Source organism: Salvelinus alpinus, chromosome 21 (assembly GCF_045679555.1).
Source record: "Salvelinus alpinus chromosome 21, SLU_Salpinus.1, whole genome shotgun sequence".
NCBI lineage: Eukaryota > Metazoa > Chordata > Actinopteri > Salmoniformes > Salmonidae > Salvelinus > Salvelinus alpinus.
The window spans coordinates 29,947,585-29,962,648 of NC_092106.1; positions in this window are offsets into that span (position 1 = coordinate 29,947,585).

Here is a 15,064-nt window from a genome sequence, read left to right on the forward strand (position 1 = left end):
AAAAGAAATCAATCAAGACCTCAGAAAGAAAATTGTAGACCTCCACAAGTCTGGTTCATCCTTGGGAGCAATTTACAAACACCTGAAGGTACAACGTTCATCTGTACAAACAATATCACGCAAGTATAAACACCATGGGACCACGCAGCCGTCATACCGCTCAGGAAGGAGACGCATTCTGTCTTCTAGAGATGAACGTACTTTGGTGCGAAAAGTGCAAATCAATCCCAGAACAACAGCAAAGGACATTGTGAAGATGCTGGAGAAAACACGTACAAAAGTATCTATATCCACAGTAAAACGAGTCCTATATCAACATAACCTGAAAGGCCGCTCAGCAAGGAAAAAGCCACTGCTCCAAAACCGCTATAATAAAGCCAGACTACGGTTTGCAACTGCACATGGGGAGAAAGATCATACTTTTTGGAGAAATGTCCTCTGGTCTGATGAAACAAAAATATAACTGTTTGGCCATAATGACCGTCGTTATGTTTGGAGGAAAAAGGGGGAGGCTTGCAAGCCGAAGAACACCATCCCAACCGTGAAGCACGGGTGTGGCAGCATCATGTTGTGGGGGTGCTTTGCTGCAGGAGGGACTGGTGCACTTCACAAAATAGATGGCTTCATGAGGACGGAAAAGTATGTGGATATATTGAAGCAACATCTCAAGACTTGGTCGCAAATGGGTCAAAAAATGTGTCTTCCAAAAGGACAATGACCCCAAGCATACTTCCAAAGTTGTGGCAAAATGGCTTAAGGACAACAAAGTCAAGGTATTGGAGTGGCCATCACAAAGCCCTGACCTCAATCCTACAGAAAATTTGTGGGCAGAACTGAAAAAGCGTGTGCAAGCAAGGAGGCCTACAAACCTGACTCAGTTACACCAGCTCTGTCAGGAGGAATGGGACAAAATTCACCCACGCAAGTGGCTCAGGTAGTGCAGCTCATCCAGGATGGCACATCAATGCGAGCTGTGGCAAGAAGGTTTGCTGTGTCTGTCAGCGTAGTGTCCAGAGCATGGAGGCGCTATGCCTCACGGCCATCGCTCATCCATATATATTTGTATGTACATATTCTTATTCATCCCTTTACATTTGTGTGTATAAGGTAGTTGTTGTGAATTTGTTAGATTACTTGTTAGATATTACTGCATTGTCGGAACTAGAAGCACAAGCATTTCGCTACACTCACATTAACATCTGCTAACCATGTGTATGTGACCAATAAAATTTGATTTGATTTAGCCTACTGAATGTGTTCAGCTTCCATTCATCGGCTTCTTTGTTCTCTGACCTGAGCAGCCTATGAATCAATAAATTGTCCACACAAAAGGGAGGTATTTTGTATACTCCAGCGTCTGTGTGAAGCCAGACTGTGTGGGTGGAAGGATGCCTAGAGTTTAAGACTGTTGGGCCAGTAACAGAAAAGTAACCGAAAGGTCACTGGTTTGAATCACTGAGTTGACTAGGTGAATAATCACTTAACCCTAAGGGGATCCGTACTACTACTAATGTAGAAGTAAGGTCAGCCATAGCAGTATAATGTATGTAAACTTCCAACTTCAACTGTACATTAAACAGATAAGATAGAAACAATGTGTCGATTTCTGTGTGATTGACAAGTCTCTCCCTATGGCAACCTCCAGGTTGTTCATGTTTCTCTTGATGCATACATCGCACACAAAGTTGATTGGTCTGGTCATTGGGTACCTCAGAAGAAACCAATCACAGCAGCAGGAGCAGAAGCAGAAGTCCTAAAGGGGTGAATGGTGGAGATTACTTTGACTTTCATGAATACATCCAACTGATATTGGTTCAGCGACCTCATCCCTCAAATCAATGGCAATACGTTTTGTATTTTTTTACTTAGATGATTTTTTTTCGAATTTGTATTGACTTTACATAAAAAAATATGTCTTTAAAGCACCCTGCAAGCATGCAGCTCCCCACAGGACTGCCACACCGAAGAAATACCAGTACGCGCAGAGACGCACAAGATTGAATTTCACTCAACTTTACTAGAGTTTGCCCTGATAGTTTACACTATTGTGATTGAATCAACATAATATTAGCCCCTTTCAATGCATTATACCAAAACAAATCTAACTGCAAGAGTCAACACAGTCTGTGATTCTGTTTAATGCAGAGTGAATCAGAGGAGGATTCTATTGCATTGTCAGGCACGAGCGGTTCTCAGTAGATGTGCTGTTTTTGAAATCAAAGCATGTAACCGCATGTGCACATTTGTTCATATTCTTTGCTAGTTGGTGAGTTATTAGTCCAGTTCTAGCTCATTTCTGGCCAGCAATGAGGGAGTGAAAGAGACTAGCTTTCGCTCCACTGGCCATTTTAGAGCAGTGTGTGGCTACCTAAAGAAGGTCATAGTTACCCACCGTTTACACCGCTTCATTTCATTTCCTTACTTTGACATGAGGAGTCCCGGCGAAACGGGGCTTGGCTCCTTTGAATATCATCAAATTGTCCATCAATTTAGCCATGTCAGTGTAGTTTTAATCATTTTCCGGCTTACAGACTGGTTGTGAGTCACCTTATCTAGGTAATGTGCTATGCATTACTTACCTGGAGAAGAGAGTTCCAAGGACTGACGCTACTACTCAGAGTCCTTCAGCTAGGTTTTGGGCAGGAATCATTATTATTTTCACTGCTTGTCTCTGTTCGGCATTCTGGAACACCTGAGGGCAACATAAGAGGGATTATTCGGCTGGGAATCGGATGTATGAAGGTGTAAGACTGTAAGTGTGTGTGTAATTCTTGTTACCATATCGTCTCTGCGCTCCTTACCAAACATGCATATGTGCTTGAGTATGGCTGGATGTATGTTGTGAGCAACCCCTGTTTACTCTCTTCGGCCTGCACTGTCATCTGAGTCCCCTATTCCACCATGCTCTGACGACCGCCTAAGTGGACTCTCAACTGCGGTTATGGTTTTCGTTCTATGCAGTAGGGAGCGATATCAAGCAATTAAATAAATTTATAAAATCCTTTTTACATCAGTCGATGTCACAAAGTGCTATACAGAAACCCAGCCTAAAACCCCAAACAGCAAGCAATGCAGATGTAGAAGCACGGTGGCTAGGAAAAACTTCCTAGAAAGGCAGGAACCTAGGAAGAAACTTAGAGAGGAACCAGGCTCTGAAGGGTGGCCAGACCTCTTCTGGCTGTGCCGGGTGGAGATTATAACAGTACATGGCCAAGATGTTCAAACGTTCATAGATGACCAGCAGGGTCTTGTCATTACCAAAGGCCTGCGTCCCCATACCTTGAGTTACCAGGCTGATCCATTTCCGCATTCCCCCTGCCTCCAATCACACGAATTGGGCACTGCAGCATCACTAAACCAGTTGTGTTGTTGTCAAGGGAGGGAATCTTTGTGTTGCTCTCACAGTCTGTCAGCCATATTCCCTTGAACTCCGATTCATCAACTGTGCTGTGAGTTATCCTCCGGGTGCACTCATCTGCTGAGTGCCACAGCCAGTGGATCTTTCTAGCCTGAATCGATGGAATCTGGCGGGCCAGCTTCACGATGCCAGACCTACCGTCTCAGTGTTTCTCATACAGCAACCCGTTACAGGTGAGAAGTGGAGACATTCCTTCACCATAGTTCCTTTCATTCTATCTGTAAGGGGGTGTGAAATTATTGATGGAGCACCACTTGCTATAAGACAGCAAGAAAATATCAAATAGTTAAAATTATAACTACAGTTCATTTATTAGTTCTTAAACTTACAAGGCAATATATTCCTGGAGACAGTAGATGTTTTACAAAACAAATACGACTTATTTAGATATAACCAGGGTAAAGCAATTGAATGCACAGGATGAATCAATAGCGGCTATTGTGATTGCAAAATTATGTACTAATGTGGTAGGCTACAGAATCAGAGTCCCAAAAAGGGAATGGAGATTACAGGGCCTAAAATCAAACAGTCGTTCTTGATATTTCAGAACGAAACAAGGCAGGGCTTAAAGAAATATACATAGTAATAACAGAAGTAACAAATAACGGATTTAGAGCTAGATGGCGCCGACAGAGATAGTTGCCTCGCTTCAGGTCCTTCGTTTTTTTATGGATTACTTCTTACATTGTTTGCCCAGAAAATCGCAAGTGTTATTACATACAGCCGGGAAGAACTATTGGATATAATTTACCAACATTATGACCAGGAATACGTCTTTCCTGAATCAGATCCTTGGTTCGGACCTCCACCCTGGACATGGGATCTTATCCCAGAGGCAAACCCAAAACAACGCGGTCGGCGAAGGAGAGGCAGACGGAGCGGCCTACTGGTCAGACTAAGAAGGCGAACACACCATCCACCGCTTCTGAGCATATTACTTGCCAACGTCAATCTCTAGTTGACAAGGTGGACAAAATTAGGGCATGAGTTGCCTTCTAGAGTGACATCAGAGATTGTAACATTCTTTGTTTTACGGAAATATGGCTCACTCGGGATACATCATCATAGTCGGTACATCCACCCGGTTTCTTCATGCATTTCGCCGACAGATCCAAACATTTCTCTGGTAAGAAGAAGGGCGGGGGTGTATGTCTTGTGATTAACGACTCATGGTGTAATCACAACAACATACAGGAACTCAAGTCCTTTTGTTCACCTGACCTATAATTCCTTACAATCAAATGCCGACCGCATTATCTTCCAAGAGAATTCTCTTCGATTATAGTCACAACCGTGTATATCCCGCCCCCAAGCAGATACCTCGTCGGCCCTGAAAGAACTTCACTGGACTCTATGTAAACTGGAAACCATACATCCTGAGGCTGCATTTATTGTAGCTGGGGATTTTAACAAAGCTAACCTGAGAACAAGACTTCCTAAATTCTAACAGCATATCGAATACGCGACACAAGCTGGTTGCATTCTGGATCATTGCTACTCTAACTTCCGCGATGCATACAAAGCCCTCCCCCGCCCTGCCTCTGGAAAATCTGACCATGACTCCATTTTGTTGCTCCCAGCCTATAGACAGAAACTAAAACAGGAAACTCCTGTGCTCGGGTATATCCAGCGCTGGTCTGATCATGTGGACTGGGATGTTCCGGATAGCCTCAGACAATAACATTGATGATGTATATGCTGACTCGGTGAGCGAGTTTATTAGCAAGTGCATCGGAGATGTCGTACCCACTGTGACTATTAAAAGCTTTCCTAACCAGAAACCGTGGGTTGATGGCAGCATTCGCACAAAACTGTAAGCGCTAACCATCAATTTTAATCATGGCAAGGCGACTAGAAACATGATCGAATACAAAGAGTGCAGCTATTCCATCCGCAAGGCAATCAAACAAGCAGTGTCAGTATAGAGACAAAGTAGAGTCGCAATACAACGGCTCAAACACGAGACGTATGTGGCAGGGTCTACAGTCAATCACGGATTACAAAAGGAAAACCAGCCCAGTCGCGTACATTGACGTCTTGCTCCCAGACAAATTAAACAACTACTTTGCTCGCTTTGAGGACAATACAGTGCCACTGACACGGCCTGCTACCAAAGGCTGTGGGCTTTCCTCCGTTGCCAACATGATTAAAACATTTAAACGTGTTAACCCTCGCAAGGCAGCCGGCCCAGAGCATGCGCAGACCAGTTAGCTGTTGTGTTTACGGACATATTCAATCAATCCCTATCCCAAACTGCTGTCCCCACATGCTTCAAGATGGCCACAATTGTTCCTGTTCCCAAGAAAGCTAAGGTACAGTAACTGAACTAAATGACTATCGCCCTGTTGCACTCACTTCTGTCATCATGAAGTGCTTTGAGAGTCTAGTCAAGGATCATATCACCTCCACCCTACCTGATACCCTAGACCCACTCCAATTTGCTTACCGCCCCAATAGGTCCACTGACGATGCAATCGCCATCACACTGCACACTGCCCTATCCCATCTGGACAAGAGGAATACCTATGTAAGAATACTGTTCAGTGACTACAGCTCAGCCTTAACACCATAGTACCCACCAAATTCATCATTAAGCTCGAGACACTGGGTCTCGACCCCGCCCTGTGCAACTGGGTCGTGGACTTTCTGACGGGCCGCCCCCAGGTGGTAAAGGTAGGAAACAACATCTCCAACCCGCTGATCCTCAACACTGGGGCCCCACAAGGGTGCGTTCTCAGCCCTCTCCTGACCTCCCTGTTCACCCATGACTGCGTGGCCATGTACGCTTCCAACTCAATCATAAAGTTTGCAGACAACACAACAGTGGTAGGCTTCATTACCAACAACTAGGAGATGGCCTACAGGGAGGAGGTGAGGGCCCTCGGAGTGTGGTGTCAGGAAAACAACCTCTCACTCAACGTCAACAAAACAAAGGAGATGATCGTGGACTTCTGGAAACACTAGACGTAGCACCCCCCCCCCCATCCACATCGACGGGAAAGTAGTGGAGAAGGTGGAAAGTTTTAAGCTCCTCTGCATACACATCACGGACAAACGTAAATGGTCCACCCACACAGACAGTGTGGTGAAGAAGACAACAGCGCCTTCTTTTGGCTTGTCACCTAAAACACTCACAAACTTTTACAGATGCACAATCGAGAGCATCCTGTCAGGCTGTATCACAGCTATCACAGCTAAATTATGTGGATATATTGAAGCTACATCTCAAGGCATCAGTCAGGAAGTTAAAGCTTGGTCACAAATGGGTCTTCCAAATGAACATTGACCCCAAGCATACTTGAAAAGTTGTGGCAAAATGGCTTAAGGACAACAAAGTCAAGGTATTGGAGTGGCCATCACAAAGCCCTGACCACAATTATATAGAAAATTTGTGGGCAGAACTGAAAAAGCGTGTGCGAGCAAGGAGGCCTACAAACCTGACTCAGTTACACCAGCTCTGTCAGGAGGAATGGGACAAAATTCACCCAACTTATTGTGGGAAGCTTGTGGATGGCTACCTGAAATGTTTGACCCAAGTTAAACAATTTACCAAATACTACTTGAGTGTATGTAAACTTCAGACACATTGGGAATGTGATGAAAGAAATAAAAGCTGAAATAAATAATTCTCTCTACTATTATTCGGACATTTCACATTCTTAAAATAAAGTGGTGATCCTAACTGACCTAAATCCGTTAATTTTTACTAGGATTAAATGTCAGGAATTGTGAAAAACGGAGTTTAAATGTATTTGGCTAAGGTGTATGTAAACTTCCAACTTCAACTGTATGGTATTCTTTACCATCTACTGCATCTTGCCTATGCCTCACGGCCATCGCTCATCCATATATATTTGTATGTACATATTCTTATTCATCCCTTTACATTTGTGTGTATAAGGTAGTTGTTGTGAATTTGTTAGATTACTTGTTAGATATTACTGCATTGTCGGAACTAGAAGCACAAGCATTTCGCTACACTCACATTAACATCTGCTAACCATGTGTATGTGACCAATAAAATTTGATTTGATTTAGCCTACTGAATGTGTTCAGCTTCCATTCATCGGCTTCTTTGTTCTCTGACCTGAGCAGCCTATGAATCAATAAATTGTCCACACAAAAGGGAGGTATTTTGTATACTCCAGCATCTGTATGAAGCCAGACTGTGTGGGTGGAAGGATGCCTAGAGTTTAAGACTGTTGGGCCAGTAACAGAAAAGTAACCGAAAGGTCACTGGTTCGAATCACTGAGTTGACTAGGTGAATAATCACTTAACCCTAAGGGGAGCCGTACTACTACTAATGTAGTAGTAAGGTCAGCCATAGCAGTATAATGTATTGTTTTACAGGATCAGCCATAGTAGTAAGCCTGTTAATTTTCAGGAAAATGTATCATACACATCCTAAATACAAACCCTGCTAAGTCCATGTCTCCGTCTGAGCACCATTTGGTTAAACTTGCCACACTTGAGCTGAGAGAGAGAGAGAGAGAGAGAGAGAGAGAGAGAGAGAGAGAGAGAGAGAGAGAGAGAGAGAGAGAGAGAGAGAGAGAGAGAGAGAGAGAGAGAGAGAGAGAGAGAGAGAGAGAGAGAGAGAGAGAGAGAGAGAGTGTGTGTGTCCGGGACAAGGTAGCACGTTCAGTGAACAGGTCAGGGTTCCATAGCCGCAGGCAGAACAGTTGAAACTGGAGCAACAGCACGACCAGGTAGACTGGGAACAGTCAGGAGTTATCAGGCCAGGTAGTCCTGAGGCATGGCCCTAGGACTCAGGTCCTCCGGAAGGGGAGGAAAAGAGAGAGAGAATTAGAGGGAGCATATTTAAATTCACACAGGACACCAGATAAGACAGGAGAATAGACTGACCCTAGCCCCTCGATACATAGACTATTGCAGTATAGATACTGGAGGCTGAGACGGGGGGGGGGGGGGGGGGGGGGTCGGAGGACACTGTGACCCCGTCCGACGATGCCCCAGGGCCAACAAGGCAGGATATAACCCTACCCACTTTGCCAAAGCCCAGCCCCCACATCACTAGAGGGATATCAAAAGACCACCAGCTTACTATCCTGAGACATGGCTGAGTACAGCCCACGAAGGTCTCCTCCATGCATGAGCCTAAGGGGGCACAAGACCAGACAGGAAGATCACATCAGTGACTCAACCCACTCAAGTATAGCTCAAAAAAGCAGTTACTCAGCCCCGTAGTAGGGTCAGTGGCAGAGAATCCCAGTGGAGAGAGGGGAGCCGGCTAGGCAGAGACAGCAAGGGCAGTTCGTGATTCTAGTGACTTGCTGTTCACCTTCGCACACCTGGGCCAGACTACACTCAATCATAGAACCTACTGAGGAGCTGAGTCTTCAGTAAAAACATAAGGTCGAGACCGAGACTGCATTTCTCACATGGATAAGCAGACAATTCCATTATAACTGAGCTCTATAGGAGAAAGCCCTGCCTCCAGCTGTTTGCTTAGAAATTCTAGGGACTACTGTGAGGCCTGCGTCTTGTGACCATAGCATACGTGTAGGTATGTACGGCAGGACCAAATCGGAGAGATAGGCAGGAGCAAGTCCATGTAAGGCTGTAGGTTAGCAGTAAAACATTGAAATCAGCCCTAGCCTTAACAGGAAGCCAGTGTAGAGAGGCTAGCACTGGAGTAATATGATCAACTAGAAGTGTGAGATGAGCAGAAGAGGGATGGATGACTCCTGCTGGGAGCTTGCTATGAGTGGCCCACTCTTCCTTTGTTCTCAGGCCAATGAAGAGAGCTCCTTGTGTATTCTCATTGTATTTGACGTCTGGCGTGGATGTGTTAATTCAACGCTCCTCTACACATCTATTTTGGTCAGGTCGACCCACTTTAGGTTGCCATGGTCAGCCTTGTAGATGAGCCTCGGGACAGCGAAGGAGTTCAACATCTTTGTCTTCCATATCCAATCACAAAGTAGCCCGATCAGTTCCAGCTTAACAATGCCTGCCCACGGGTTCACTTGCATTCCAAGATATTTTTAGGATTCTTCAGGCACGATCAAGTGCAAGTCCTCTCCATTCAGTTTCCAGGCTGAACAACCATTAACCTTGAATGAGCACTTGTCTGTGCTATTACCTTATTTTTCAATGAAGACACTGTGGCATTTTTTTGGGTTGAACTCTCAAACCCATCAGTTGGCAATTTTTTTCCAGAATTTGAATGTTTTTTTCCCATACCTTTCACCGAGCCGCTCTAAAGTACCAAGTCATCGGCAGACGTTAAAGTGGTAGTCTGGCGGCCTCCCAACCCTTCCCCAGGGACATAGCATTCGAGTGTCTGGACCAAAGGGTCGGATCACCTTGCTTAACACCGACGGACATGTCAATCATCGAGGATTTCACTCCATTGACAATGACCCTTGTTGTGTTTTTATCATAGGTTCTTCCGATCAGCACCGTGATGTGCCGGTCGATGCTCCTAACCTAAAACACCCAGAAGATACTTGTGCGATACCGAGTCAAAAGACTTTGCAAAAGCCCTTTGAAGGTCGATGAAGGGCTCCTGTCACCAGTCACATCGAGAACAAGTGAGCCAACTTCTCTCCTCTGGGGTCCCAACTTAATAGACTTTAATAGACTGTCCCTCTACAAGCAAGAGTCCATGAGTGAGGGAAGAAGCAATATGGGGACAGTGAGGTAGTCAGGTGACGGTGATACGTTTGGCATTCCATTTCTTTTAGAGACACTACTAACAGAATTTCGCACTGGCAATGAGAAACTATCTAGGCAGATGAAGAACATATCTGATGATGTCAAAAAAATCTTAACTGATATGACTGAACTGGGCAAACATGTGGAGGAGGACGAAACCACGCCAAAGTGTTCAATCTTGGTTTCATCAGACCAGAGAATCTTGTTTCTCATGGTCTGAGTCCTTTATGTGTCTTTTGGCAAATTCCAAGCGGGCTGTCATGTACCTGTTACTGAGGAGTGCCTTCCATCTGGCCCCTCTACCATAAAAGCCTGATTGGTGGAGTGCTCCAGAGATGGTTGTCCTTCTGGAAGGTTCTCCCATCTCCACAGAGGAACTCTGGAGCTTTGTCAGAGTGAAAATCAGGTTCTTGGTCATCTCCCTGACCAAGACCCTTCTTCCACAATTGCTCAGTTTGGCCGGGCGGACAGCTCTAGGAAGAGTCTTGATGGTTCAAAACTTCTTCCATTAAGGAATGATGGAGGCCAGTGTGTTCTCGGGGATCTTCAATGCAACTTGGAATGCAATTTAATACCCATTTAAAGGTCGCGCACGCCACGGCTAATATTCCTCCATAAATTAGCTCATTTTGGCAAACAGTTTTATTTTTTAGGACTGTCTCTTTCACCAAACGTTATAGCCTACATGGCCCATATTATCAGGCAGGTGTGCTATTAGCAATGAGAATTCTCCTGTAGCCTAACTGATGTAGGATAGTATCACGTGTGCTCCCTCTCCGGCCTCTAGGTTACCAGGCTGCTCATTATGGCGCATACCTGTCACCATCGTTACGCACACCTGCACGTCATCATACTCACCTGGACTCCATCACTTCCCTGATTACCTTCCCTATATATGTCACCTTCTTTGGTTCCTTCCCCAGGCGTTATTGTTTCTGTTCCAGTGTTAAATCTGTGCTTTGTTCGTGTTTTATGTTGCGTTTATTTATTAAAACACTCACTCCCTGAACTTGTTTCCTGACTCTCAGCGCTCATCGTTACAGAATAACGCCCCACCAAAGGGAAGCATCAGGGGGGGGATGTCGGGTACGAGTGTCCAAACCGGAGCTACCTGAGAGGCCTCTGCTGGTTTGTCGGGTTCCCCCGTCTCAGCGGGCTCGACAGGCTGCCATGCATCAGCGGGTTCGACAGGCTGCCATGCCTCAGCGGGCTCGACAGGCTGCCATGCATCAGTGAGCTCAACAGGCTGCCATGCATCAGCGGGTTCGACAGGCTGCCATGCCTCAGCGGGCTCGACAGGCTGCCATGCCTCAGCGGGCTCGACAGGCTGCTATGCCTCAGCGGGCTCGACAGGCTGCCATGCCTCAGCGGGCTCGACAGGCTCCCATGCCTCGACCGAGGCAACCGTGGAGGTCTCAGCCGGCTCATCAGGCTCTCACGTCTCAGCCGGTTCGTCACGTTTCTGACCAGTCCGATCCGTATCCCCGGGATCGTCCCTTTGGTTGGTGTCCTGTGCTTTGGTTGGTGTCCTGTGGCTGGAGCCGAACGCGCCGGGAAGGGGGTATCGTCATGTATGTTTTAGGGAACGTTTGACAGGGATGGGGGGTCGTCGTTTGACCGCGGACCCATAGTGGATGCAAGCAATGAGGCAGTGATCGCTGAGATCCTGATTGAAAACAGCAGAGGTGTATTTGGAGGGCAAGTTGGTCAGGATAATATCTATGAGGGTGCCTATGTTTACGGATTTACGGTTGTACCTGGTGGGTTCCTTGATAATTTGTGTGAGATTGAGGGCATCTAGCTTAGATTGTAGGACTGCCGGGGTGTTAAGCATATCCATGTTTAGGTCACCTAACAGAACAAACTCTGAAGATAGATGGGGGGCAATCAATTCACATATGGTGTCCAGGGCACAGCTGGGAGCTGAGGGAGGTCTATAACAGGAGGCAACAGTGAGAGACTTGTTTCTGGAGAGATTCATTTTTAAAATTAGAAGCTCGAACTGTTTGGGCATAGACCTGGAAAGTATGAGAGAACTTTGCAGGCTATCTCTGGAGTAGATTGCAACTCCTCCCCTTTGGCAGTTCTATCTTGATGGAAAATGTTGTAGTTGGGTATGGAAATCTCAGAATTTTTGGTGGCCTTCCTAAGCCAGGATTCAGACATGGCAAGGGCATCATGGTTGGCGGAGTGTGCTAAAGCAGTGAGTAAAACAAACTTAGGGAGGAGGCTTCTGATGTTAACATGCATGAAACCAAGGCTTTTTCGGTTACAGAAGTCAACAAATGAGAGTGCCTGGGGGAACGCAGTGCCTGGGTTAACCTCCACATCACCGAGGAACAGAGGAGGAGTAGGATGAGGGTATGGCTAAAGGCTATCAAAACTGGTCGTCTAGTGCGTTGGGGACAGAGAATTAAAGGAGCAGATTTCTGGGTGTGGTAGAATAGATTCAGGGCATAATGTACAGACATGGGTATAGTGGGGTGTAGGTACAGTGGAGGTAAGCCCAGGCACCGAGTGATGATAAGAGAGGTTGCATCTCTGGACAGGCTAGTTATGCTGGGTGAGGTCACCGCATGTGTGGGAGGTCGGACAAAGGAGGTATCTGAGGCATGTTGAGTGGGACTAGGGGCTCCGCAGTAAACTAAAACAATGATAACTATCCTAAACAACAGTGTACAAGGCATATTGACATTTGCGAGAGACATAAAGTGAGGCATAAAGCAATCACAGGTGTTGATTGGGAGAGCTAGCTAAGACAACAATGGGTAAGACAACAACAGTTAATCAGCTAGGACAACAACAACAGGTAAAATGGCGATGAATGAGCAGAGAGTGTCGGTTAACTACACACAGGGCCTCGAGGCAGGGGCCAACAGACAAACAAAAAATAAACAAAATGGAGAACCGTGATTAATGAACAGTCCAGCAGGCATCAGCTATGTAGCCAAGTGATCATAGGGTCCAGTGAACAGCAATAGATAGAACAGGGAAGCCGCGGGGTAGTCGCTACTACGCTAGCACGTGGGAGACACAGCGTTTAAAGTTAGCAGGCCGGGGTAAGTAGAAGTGTCTGCTCCGACGTCCAGCAAAGTCCGGTTGAGGGCACAGTGGATGGAGTTACGTCGGCGGACCAGTCGTGGTGGTACGGCGGGGCACCGTGTCGACATAGGGTCCGGGCCAGATGGCAAAAGAGGTATTGTAGTTGTAGTAATTTCGTTTGCTAGCCGGGAGATGCACCTGGCTTGTGGCTAACTGGTGCTAGCTTCGGGGCAGGGGCGTTAGCCACTATAGCCACTCGGGAGCAGCTAGCTAGCAGCGATGATCCGATGCAAAGGTCCAGAGCTTACGGCAAGGATCTGGTGGAGTAGTGGATTCTAGCAGTGTTAGGGGTAGAGTCCGGGAGGCATCGGCTGAGTAGCCGAGTGATCACAGAGTAGGCCGGGAGGTGGACCTGGCTCAGGGCTAGCTTCGGGGCTGGGTCACTCGGTGGCAGCTAGCAAGCTGTGATGATCCGAAGTAATGGTCCAAGGTTTACGGCAGGAATCTGGCGGTGTAGTGGAGAAAACAGTCCGATACAGGCAGGCTGGCAAGTATTATCCAGGCAAAAAAAAATGGCTGGTGTCTGTGCTGAAGGTAAAGGCCGCTAGCAGCGACTAACAATGACTAAATAGCTAGTAGCTAATTAGCTGGTTAGCTTCTGATGGCTAGCTTTTGATGGAGGTTCTAGCTATAAGGTCTAAAAAATAGCGGATCCGTGTCACATTGGGTGAGGCGGGTTACCGGAAGGTATATTTAATTTTAAAAATGGAAAAGACATTGAAAATAAATTGAAATATATACAAAAAAGACGAAAAATACAAAAAGTAAACGAGAGGACGACAAACCACTTCTGCACTGCTACGCCCTCTTGGAAATAAAGTAGTAAAGTAAATGTTACTGTGTAAAACACATGTGGTCAACTCTATCTGGACAGCTAGGACACTGGGTGTGCAGGCTTTTTATCCAGCACTGCTCAAACACAGGAGTCAGCATCCACACGGTTCTGTTGATTTGTAGAATCTGGTGTGTTTGAGTAGGGCTGCAACAACTCTACACAATCAGTAGCTCCTTTGGAGGTATTATGCTATAACATTAGAACATAAGCCTAAAACCAAAAAGTCTAAAGAATGCCCTCATTCAGCGAAGTATTAAATGGCTATACTTCAAAGAAAGGTAGTTAAGCAGAAGGGCTCTAGACTGACTTTTTCCAGAGCCAAGTCAAAATAGGATCCAGAACAATCAGGTATTTTTTATGCTCTTTAGAGATTAGTTAGCCTGCATGTTTTTGTGCATATTGACCTAGACTATATGCTACATTATTTACCACTTGAGGAAGTGGGAACTCAAAACACATTAGCTAGATTGCTAACTCTAAATATTAAATTGTTGCGAGATAGCCATGCAATTGATCTAACAGTGAATGTAATGTCCTACAAAAATGTCCCATTGGTAGTTCTATAGGCTACTTGATGTCTTCACCGCAAATGGCAGGCTCCGCTCTGTTCCACTGGTGCATCATCTCAATTACATACTCCGTTTGTAAAGTGGTGTTATTTCCTCTATAAATAATTGTTATACTTAAACCTATTACTCCTTTTTTTTAGCAGTAGTTTAAAAAAAAGTCTTTCCCGCAATTACATTTTGAAATTATGCTCTGTCAGTATACTTGCGTTCATCAGAATGCATCTATCCCTTCACTCTGTGTGCTAAAGGGGGAGTAGAGCTAGCAGCAAAACAGGGATGCAACCAAGCATTTTTACAGTTTTTATATTGTGCTGGACTCTTAACTCTCTTGATTGCATCGAAGCTAGACAGGACAGATACTTTCATTACAGGAAGCAGGGTAATGCACATTACTGTTGACCAAATAATGGTTTTAGAACCAAAATATCTACAGGAACGTTGTGTGGTGTTGTGGAAATTCT